The 8,616-nt window shown below is 47.3% G+C and overlaps 1 non-coding gene across 1 annotated transcript; it reads left to right on the top strand.

Moving 5' to 3' along the window:
• The first annotated feature begins 3,331 nt into the window (after positions 1-3,331).
• Positions 3,332-3,473, top strand: LOC142583818 (U4 spliceosomal RNA). The gene has a single exon (XR_012828662.1). It is a non-coding gene; the product is annotated as a U4 spliceosomal RNA (small nuclear RNA).
• Positions 3,474-8,616: the final 5,143 nt, after the last annotated feature.

The following is an 8,616-nucleotide window of genomic DNA, read 5'->3' as shown; positions in this document are numbered from 1 at the left end:
CATGCGACGCAGCTGGCGAAGCGAGCGGAGGCGAACGCAACGACGAGGAACGCGGCGTGACGTCATGTGCCTCCTCGGAGCATGGCCATGGCGGAATCGCAAGTTCGCGGCCAGTAAAGCTTTCGCTTTAAAACAAATCGTCTAAGAAAGCTGCACGTGGTTAAAGATTCCCCTAGCCCTAATATAAGGTGGCATTTGCCCTCACCGCAGACGCCGTACTGGAGCGATGTTTTGAACGTACCGCATAGTCGGGCGCAATTTGTCTGCGCGCGTCAGGCGCAGGGCCTCAATGTCGTGCCGACACGGTTGCTGCCCCGCGCGCACCTCGTTCTCGAAGGGTGCCCGAACGAGTCTGGCGTGTTTTCCTGGCCGCGCCGACGGCGTTGCTCACGATCGAGAGATGTGCCCAGCATCTGGGGCCGGTTTAGTCACACGGCTCGGCGCCCCGCGATGGCGGTATCAGGTTCGGCTTTCCGCTGCCGCCGCGTCAAGACGGGAAGCTGAGGAGGCCGCGCAATCTGTCGCGTTCACTTGAGTCATCGCGCTCTTCAGACCGCACTCGGCGACAGCAAGGCGCAGCGCTTCGACAACGTGTAATCGTTGAGGTCTGCCTTTGCCCAGCCGGTTGCTATCGCGTGCTCGGCCCACATGTTCTTGACTTCCGCGCGAGCTATTACAAGATAGAACATATGGCTGGAATGCAACGTCTTCCTTGTGCGGTACGATACCAAGGAAAACAGGAAGGCCTTTTCCTGGCCTGCGTCATTTATGTCATTTTATTGAACAAACAAAAATTTTTTCTGGACTGTTGGCTGCATTTTGTATAATTGGAAAATTGAAGCAAATGACGAACACCAAACTGGAACAGACTTGTGCTGTCTGGGTGACGCGGATATCGTGCGTTTCGATCTGCGCTCGAGAGCACTCACAGACGCTGGCGTAGCATGCAGGAACATGTGTTGGATATAACGGAGAGTATAAAGTACGAAGCACAGATATAGTGAAGCATCTGAAATCTCGGGTATAGCGAAGGAGTTGCACCAGCACCGCGTATATACTGCTGAAGTGTTTGCGAAGTCATTGATAGATTTCTGGCAATGGCAAAACAGAGCGCTGGGACTTCCGGAAGGTATGGCAACTCCTTTACACACGGGTGCTATATTTGGACATTGTCGAATTCCGCCGTAGGTGCCTGTTTAGTTTTGCAACTCCTCCTCGAGCCGGGTGCGACCTGTTACTAGGGGCTGTGAGGGCGCTGCAGTCGAGCGTTGCTCCGAGTGAGCGTGCTCCAAGTGCTCTGCCAGTGATGCCAACGCTAGGGATTTATCCCTAGATTAAGAGGTTTTCGGGTCTGTTTAGGGATTTAGCGTCTTTCTCGAAATACATAGGGATTTTTAAAAATGCAGTTAACTCGCCATTTACGCCGCTATGCATAAGTACTCACGCAGACTTTAGCAATGTTACTGGAACCAGCTGCTTCTTAACTCTAGCACTACCAGTGGAGGTGGAGCAACGCGTCCGGAGTAGCGGTCGCTAGTACTAGCGGCACTGTTGTCAGTCACGATTTCTTTCAATTCTGGCGTCGTAATAGGAGAAGGTAGAGCAGGTGTCGCTGTTCTCTTGACGGCCGTATGGGGCATATCATCCGGCGGCCCTGTAATTTAGGCGGTTCTAGTTACTGTTTATTTTTGATCAAAACTCGTGTTTAAAACGCATCGTTTTAGAAACCGTTGTTCGCTCCTCTTCGCGAAAGAGGGCGAATAATTATCGTGGCTGGGTATTACAGCTGTTGCGCAGCGCGTGTAAAAGCTTGGCAAGTTTTATCCTTTGCGCGCTCGAGAACGCATGCTTGGTACCTCATAGAGCTTCCAAGAGCTCCGTGTGCAGGAGACGCATTAATTTGTGGCATTTACGTGCCGTTTACTTTTAAGCGCTCGTCCTGTCTGCTCTTCCCTTCTGATATGTTTGTGTTTTAACGCGAAAGCGTTAAGGAGCTCGTGTCGCAGAAAAGCCGGTGTAGTCGGCGTCAGCGGCGTTGGCCGCGAGCGAAAAATCCTGGAAGGCAATTCATAAATAAAAACAACTTGCAAGATCGAACTCAGGGTCTCCGGAGTGTGAGACGGAGACGCTACCACTCAGCCATCAGTTCGATGGTTCAAGGTGGGACAAAAGCGCCTCTAGTGAATGCGGTGTTGCCTTAGAAATGTGCCGTAGAAAGTTATACTGCGGTGTATATTGGTAATTATGAGCATGTAAGTTACAGAAGTCGCAGTTAAACGAGTAGCGAAGTACATTTCCTCTACATTTCTTCTGCGCTTGGTGCACACGCAGAGCCATCTTGCGGCAAACACAGAAGACCCTCTCCTCTCAATGTACAGCGCTGCCCGGACAGGTGGCGCGCCACTCGCCCGCTTCTCCCCTTCCTCTCGTCAAGAGCATGCCGAGCGAATGAATGGGCGGTGTGAACGGGGTGCGATAACGCTATCACGTTCCACTCTTGAAGGCGAAGCTTAAGCGTCCTTCAATTTTTATTTTGACACTGTGTGTGCTTCGTGGGAACCATGGAAAAAATTAGGAGCATTACATCACATAGCCAGCCTTGTCAAGCCAACGCTTCGTGAAGCCCATACATTTGCTGAGTGGGGGCCCAACACGTGACCTTTTGCGTCAAGATCACAGAGCAAGAATCGAGGTTTGCTGAGACGTTTGGTTCCCAGTAGCTATGCCAGTAGTTTTTATTCTGTGCGCGCTTGTTCAGCTGCCGTGCCGTGGCTCTGCCTACAGAGCGGGAACACTAAAACCAAACGGCGCACTTTAACGTGCGATCACGTGTTGGGTCACCAGGGTTGGCTTCAATCGTATTGTGCGATGCTCCTTCCTAAAATTTTTCTTCCTCCATGCTCATCACTGTCCGCGTGCACGTCGTCAGCTGTCGAGTCCTTTTGCGTCCGGTAGAAGTTCTGCACTCATGGAGACACGAGTACCTGCAACGTGCGGGTCGCCGAGTGTTGATATTGTGCCCACGCCTTGGTTCGTAGGCCGACTTTTTTTCGCCTCCTGAGATAAACCTTACTCTTGGTAACATATTCTACGTCATGTTATAGAACTTCACGACGACATGCCGACATGTTTCATGTCTGTTTCTACCAGCAGGTACTGGAATGGTCCTACAAATGGCACATAATTGCGATTCCTAGGGGCGAGAAGAACGGGGTCCATAATTGAAATTCCATAATCAATTCCATAATTGCGATTCCCGCCTCTAGTAATCGCACTTATGTGCGATTACTAGAGGCGGGAAGAATGGGGTCCCTGCACTACCCATTCTCTCAGCTTTGTGCAGAGGCGGTGTGGTACCTTGTGAAGTGCAAATTGAGGGGCGACCATGGCTAGTTGAAAACTTATACCAATACCCTGCCTGGATGACAGGAAATGCCGTCAGCTGGGGCAGTTTTTAAGTGGCCTAAGTAAGCCTTGCAGTTAAGTACAAAGAGAGGGGACTCGCCACCGTAGATATTTAGAAAGACCTGCAAGAAAGAAATTGCGAGAGAAAATCTGTATGATAAGCCTAAGGGGAGTGCCTTGTCAGGATTGCGGGCTCAATCCCACCATCCCATTTCAATTTCTTCCTCACTGGCCTGATCGGAAATTAGCTCCAATAACTCCGATTTTAGCATTTCCTTGCGTACATCTAGGCCCAGTTGCTCACCAACAATCAACAACTCGTCTCCCAGTAGTGTCCTTAACTCCATGATTGCTGCTTTATTGCCTTGATCCTGCTCTCTAAATCTAGCTAGGAAAACACAACTTAGCTAACACTCCACAATCTAGCTTCCCTACTTTTCTAAACCGAACAACCACAAAATGAAGCCTAGAGAGTCAAAGCAAGAACCAAGCACTCACTGCAGTCACAGCACCACGTCACAAAGTCCATCCCACCGCTGTCAGCCAGTTGTCAGGATTGGGGGCTCAATCCCATCGCTCGTGATCCGTTGTCAAGATTGGAATCCGGCATGTATTTGAAGGTAGCTGGCCCATGCCATCGTCCAACTTATCCACGCTGAGGATGTTGATGAAGGGAAGGACTGCTTCTCATCGAGAATGAGGAATATGGGTTTATTTACAGTATTTATATCAGTCTAACATGACTGTTTGAGAAAGTACATCAGTCTAACATGACTGCTTGAGAGAGAGTGTCTCAGTCCAACACGACTGCTTAAGAAAGGTGTGTCGAGCATCCGCACAACAGCAGTTTTTAAACACTCAGTCCTCCCGCGATACAAGGTGACGCGAACGTTCGTTTAGTCATCGCAAACTAGCCACCTCTCCGCAGGACGGTTTACACACACACATGCACACACACACATGTACACACACACATGTTCACGGTCCAAAACCGACACCACACGAATTTCGTAGAACTCGGAGCCGTTCCGGGTAGCGCGTTGTCTTGCGTCTTGGTTGGTGCGTGGGAAGGAGCCTCCGTCAGCGTTCCTGCGGCAGCTCCCCCGCCCGTAGGAGATCAGGTCCGCGTTGTCGTGTTGCGCACAAAGCCTGCTTCGTCGAACTCCTTCAGTCACAACGCATCCTAGCTGAAGCGACGGAGAGTGGAGGATGCGCGTATTGATACCGACACGAAGTCGACTTAGCCACGCCGTGGCTAGAGGTTGGCGGCGGCATTCCAAGATGAGGTTGCCACCGCTGGCGTAACTGGCTGGCAAACTTGCACTGCAGCTGGCCGTTCTTAACAGCCTTGCTACTTGAGGCCCGAGCTGACTGCCTGAGGACAAAAACGTACTGAAGCAAATATACAACACAGGACGAGGCATGTGTGTGCTGCAAAAAATGGTCCAGAAATGACTCGGCACATCGTAATGGAATGCCAGGATGTTGACCCAGCAAGACCTGCAGGGAGTGTCCACCTTCAAAAAGCATTGGAATTGAAAGAAGATGGAAGGATCAACTGGTCAGCAGTAGAGATAAGTAAGAGACAATTAGAGTACTGTAAAGAGAAAAGCAGGGAAGAGATTGACGGAACCAGAGTCATTGCAAGTGTAGGTAATGGTACAGTTTAGTAACGGAAGTTTTAAATATGAAAGTTAAGATCGAGTTCAGATAGGCAAAAGGCTAGATAGCAATAGATGTAGCAAAACCTGATTAAATTAAGTAGGCAAGGCGACTATTTGTCCTCGCCCCCTTTTAAACCCTAGATGCCAATAAACATCATCACCACCATCATCATGCTTTACCATCATGCTTTACCCGTGCATGGGATCCACCTGGTGCTTCAAGTGCCACTTCTTCAAGGAACCCCATGCAGTGTCTGAAAACCCTAACTGTCACGAGGAAAGAATGCAAGGACGCTTCCTTTACCACCATGTGTAGTTCTTACCACCATTTTAAACTGCACTATCTTTGGGATCGGCCCATAAAAACGGTTAGACACGGAACATCCTGCATGACTTTACATGGCCATGAAATGGCCTTTGCCTTGCTCCTATGCAGTAATTTCTTACCCATATACTTTACCTGACTTCAAGTAAAGGGAAATATTAGAGAAGACAGAATTGGGCTAGTTGGTGTGTATTCCAGACTTGAGGCATTGTTCCCGACTTGTGTCCTGTGTGCTTCTTGTTCCACGCCTTTTTAGTGCTAGTTAACAATGTCTCAAGTCTGAAAGTGTTAACAGTCAATAACACATGGTAAAATAAAAACAGAAATATATATTTTTTAAATCTACGTATTATAATTCATGAAGATCCCTACAACTTATGTCGCACATGTGCTTGCCACAGTCATTATAGTGAAAAAATGCACCTTGAAGAAGCTGAATTAGGTTTTGCTTTACCAGCAAAGAAGCTTTAGAACCTCAAGCACATCAATACTATCTGAGGTAATGTTTTCACAATTACAATGGAAACTACACACAATCACTTCCTATGTATGTTAACAAACCACAAGGTCCGGTAAATAATCATTAGACTTTTATTGAGATGAATGTACTTTCTTTCATGCTGTTACAAACAGATCATGAAAGCCAAAGTACCTGCTCACGGTTCACTAAAATGCCAAGAAATGTCTAGATGGTCTTTAAATACTGTCTGCTATGCTTACATTGACACAGTCTGAACATGTATATACGTGGAAGGAGCATGACAGAGAGGAAAGGCAATGTGAGAAACTCGTTTGGACTTTTCCATCAAGTGGCATGTGCACAATGCCCTCTGGAGCTGCCTGGGCGTCGCCACATTATCCTCTTGACAGCTGTAATCATTCATAACCCCCCCCCCCGTGCCCCCCCTCAGCAAAAGCATTGCAGAAAATGCAGCACTTGCCTTTCTGTGAGCCTGCAAGTCCAGAAGGGAGGTAGATAGAATGGTAGAAAGGAGGGGGGAGATGAGGCAGAGAATGGGTAGAGTCTACCCAGTCGCGAAACGAGGGAGTTACAGCCTTGCCTCTTTTCGCTCGCAGTTCCCAAACAGAGAGACTGGGTGGGAGAGGGAAACGGTGATGTGATATGGACACGACAGCAGTTTTGGGCAAACTGAAGCCACAGTACCCTATGTTGGCTATTTCTCAAAAGTAAATACTGCAAATTTATCAAGCGGAAGCAGTCGCATGCAAAATCAACGCTTCTGTGCTCGCTTGGTTAGCTTTGTGGCTATCGCATTGCTCGAGGTCGCGGGTTCAATTCCGAATGCAGCAGCCACATTTTTATGGGAGCAAAATACAGGAATGCTAGTGTGCTTATATTTAGGTGCACGTCGAAGAACACCAGAATGTCACTATGGCGTGCTTCATAATCCGGTTGTGATGTTTGTGCATACAGCCTCATAATTCGATTAAAGCTCAATACTACTGGCACGATGTGATGTGTCATGTGAGACAATGATAATACTCAACCCTCTTAGAGATAATGAGCAATGGTGCACAACAACGCCTCAAGCAAACATGTCTCTCTGTGTGTTGTGTGTACTATGCATACAAACAGCAGTGATGTTTGTCATCAACTCACCCCTCTCTTATTGGACTAGACATAAAAAAAATTAAAAGTTCACCATCAACATAGCCGTTAATTATCGTCAATCAAAGCAAACAGCACAGAAAGCTTTGCTTGCATCGATTCCCACAGTGCATGGGACCCGCATAATTTTTTTGTTTTGACATTGTTTATGCTTGAAAGTTTTCTCTTAATCGCAGCTTTGGACTACGGTAAAGAAAAAAGATAATATGAGCAAGGGCAGTGTAGAGATAGTATTTCTGAACTCTCAATTCCAGGGTTATCTAACGTTCCTCTCTGATTTCCACCCAGAATGATGCATTTGAGCTGGTTTTCAGAGTGGCCTTGTCGCTTGTAAAGCAAGGAGGCAGTGTTCTCCATTTTTCTTAGTTCCCTCTTGGATAACATAATAAGTGAGTGTAGTGCTTAAAAAGGTTTGGTGGTATAGCCCCGGCATCCAAACTAAGACCAGTTGCAGGTGCCAAAAACTCGATTTCAAGAAAAAGAAAAGTAGAAGCAGGAAACCACTTTAGATGACCGCATTAATTTTGATGGCAGCTGTCTGATAAAATAACTCGTAGCGAACTTGGGAGCCATGCACCTCCGCTTGCTTACCAGTGTCAATGCATGTCACTATGCAATGCTTGCAAACTAACTTTGCCCATGTAAAAGCAATTATTTTGGCTAGTAGCAGCAAGAGTCTGGTTCATAGGATAAACATCACTAATTTTCCTTTCGTTTCAGTGGACGAAGCTCTGCGTGAGGACTCTGTCTCTATCATCATTCTAATTCCTGAATAGATAAAGTAAAAATGTGCATTGTTTTGAGCATATGAAACATTTAAATTCAGCAGGCATGACTGGCCAGATTTGACATTTCCTGTAGAAGTCTCCCAGGGCCTAATTCTGAGGTTTCTAAAAACCACTAAGCAAGGGCCATAAAATACTTCATTTCATTTGAAAATTCTTAGGCAGCACTACAGACTTATGCTGTGAAAATGCCCCCCCCCCCCAAAAAAAAAAGTTTACATTTAGGGTAATCACCCTTCAATTGGTAATTGGCAACAGTGACATGGTGCCATTTTGGACTACCTAGGTGCTGCTTTCAGCCTATAAGCACTTACACACCCTGTATCTTAGGCATTCTTGGATGACAAATGAAAGAGGCCTAGGGTGGCATGATGCTGACCAAGATACAGGTTTCTGTCGCCATCAGCCAAGGCTTCCGCTGGCCACATTAGTGTGAAATACTATCTTCTTCCGTGGCACTATGGAAGGGATATGAGGCTCAATGTTAATGATGTTGCAATAAACCTGAATATTGTAGTGGTTATTGTGCTGCTCAAAATGGCCACCTGATGCATATGATTGCAGCAACTGCCATTCTATGTAGCCAGGTAATCTCGAGGACTCAGCTAGCCCAACTGTAGCCTTCAAGTATCTGACGAGTATAGGCATGTTGCGGTCACGTTGGGCACGATTTTGGGCGATTTTGGACTACCTAGGTGCTGCTTTCAGCCTATAAGCACTTACACACCCTGCATCTTAGGCATTCTTGGATGACAAATGAAAGAGGCCTAGGGTGGCATGATGCTGACCAAGATGCAGGTTTCTGTA

This window comes from Dermacentor variabilis, chromosome 5 (genome assembly GCF_050947875.1).
Source record: "Dermacentor variabilis isolate Ectoservices chromosome 5, ASM5094787v1, whole genome shotgun sequence".
NCBI lineage: Eukaryota > Metazoa > Arthropoda > Arachnida > Ixodida > Ixodidae > Dermacentor > Dermacentor variabilis.
Note: the sequence above shows the minus strand (reverse complement) of the source record. Positions and strands in the feature narration are given on the sequence as shown.